The following is a 1,657-nucleotide window of genomic DNA, read 5'->3' on the forward strand; positions in this document are numbered from 1 at the left end:
AAAAAAAAAAAAAAAAAAGAAAACATCACATGACTGCTTCCCTGCATAGTGCTCCTGAGTTTAAATCAAATTTACACACTAGACAGCTAAGAAACAAAAATCCAATAAAGCAAAACCAGTGTATTTAAATTTGGTGTCAATAGTTAATTAAACTTCTTATGCCTTCATACAACTAACTATGGGACAGTTCAGAATTTCACAGTAGCTTATCACAGGTTCCTGTACCATAAGGGAGGCTCTGAGGGGTCAGTCAGAGAGTTCCATTCATTTTTAATTCACCAGCTGATCTCCAAGTCCTGCTACAGGTGTCTAAATCATGCTATTACATTTGTTTTTGTCTCTCTCATTGGTATCTCCCCTAACGCTGCCACAGAAAAAAACTTTCTAAAATGCAACACCAAAATAAATAAATAAATAAATAAAATTAAAAATAAAAAAAATCAACAATGCAGTTAAGCAAATGAACCTCTAATCCTCTAATATTAGTTTTGCAAATTGGAAAAAAGTAAATGTAAGTTGGACATCGTATTCTGTACAATGGATTTCCACACTATATGAAATCCCTTCGATTAATAAATACACAGTTCCTATCATATTATACTCAGACTTTCAAAATATATATATCCAAACATCCAAGGAAATGAAAAAAAAAATGCTGTTTCTAAAGTCAAAAAGGACTTAGTGATGTCAATTACATCCACAGATTATGATGTTGAGCACATTTTTATTGTCAAAATCTGTAACATGCAAGAGTTGTAAAAGGGATCAAACGTGCTCCCTGACCAATGTGTATTCCAGAACTTTTTCTTTCTTTTCAAGGAACAAAGAAACACTGACTGTTTAAGAATATATAATGAAAACAACTGTTGTACTGCTCTGCAAAATAATAGAGTGGAATGAAACAAGACTATCATGAGTAGTTCTAGTAGTTGGTCTTTACCAAAAGGGGGGGATCTTGTTCCTCCTGCTTCTGATTGCATACACAGTTATTTCTTTCACACTTGCTTTGTTCTGGATTTCCCACGCATCATACCCTGCATTGAGACAACCCAAATTACTGAACTGGAAGAAAACAAACCTGACAAATAAAAGAGTGAATAGGTTCCCTATGGTTTAAAACTTTAATCAATTTATTGCACAATAAATTAATTGATAGAACTAGTAAGTTTGAGAGAAAAGGTGGGATTGTACAGCTAGCTAACAGAAGATGAAGTATTTACCTATTCTCACAGCAGCAAACTATTAGATTAATTCAGCTATGTGGTATAATTTATCCTCATACTGTGGCTCCAAGTCACATTTATTGCTGATATCTAGCTCTACCGTCAGACCACTTTATACAACCTTGCCCCCTCCTGTGCCTCAATTCTGGTGCTAGTACTATCCTGATTTAAGGACACTGATTTTCTCAATGGCACTTTGCTGAGTCAGTGTGGTTTAAAAAATTAAAAAATGAAATAAATAATAATTTAAAAAAGCATGTCAAAAGATCCACTTTGGAACTGGCATAGTAAAAGGGCAGGAATGTTTAACATAGGCACTTGGAGAAGGCAGGATGATCTGCAGAAATCATTACTAGTTTAGTCTACCACTAAACTGCAGTCACTGAAATTTACGATGTGCTTCCCCCTCCACCTCCTGTCTTCTCCCTTAAAAA

At 34.6% G+C, this 1,657-nt stretch overlaps 1 long non-coding RNA gene across 1 annotated transcript in view; it reads right to left on the bottom strand.

Moving 5' to 3' along the window:
* Positions 1 to 666: 666 nt before the first annotated feature.
* Positions 667 to 1,657, bottom strand: part of LOC104911981 — a 3,600-nt gene continuing 2,609 nt past the window's right edge. The window contains exon 3 of the long non-coding RNA XR_004160580.1: positions 667 to 1,034. This is a non-coding gene — a long non-coding RNA (uncharacterized LOC104911981). The remainder of the gene's footprint in view (positions 1,035 to 1,657) is intronic.

Source organism: Meleagris gallopavo, chromosome 8 (assembly GCF_000146605.3).
Source record: "Meleagris gallopavo isolate NT-WF06-2002-E0010 breed Aviagen turkey brand Nicholas breeding stock chromosome 8, Turkey_5.1, whole genome shotgun sequence".
Lineage (NCBI taxonomy): Eukaryota > Metazoa > Chordata > Aves > Galliformes > Phasianidae > Meleagris > Meleagris gallopavo.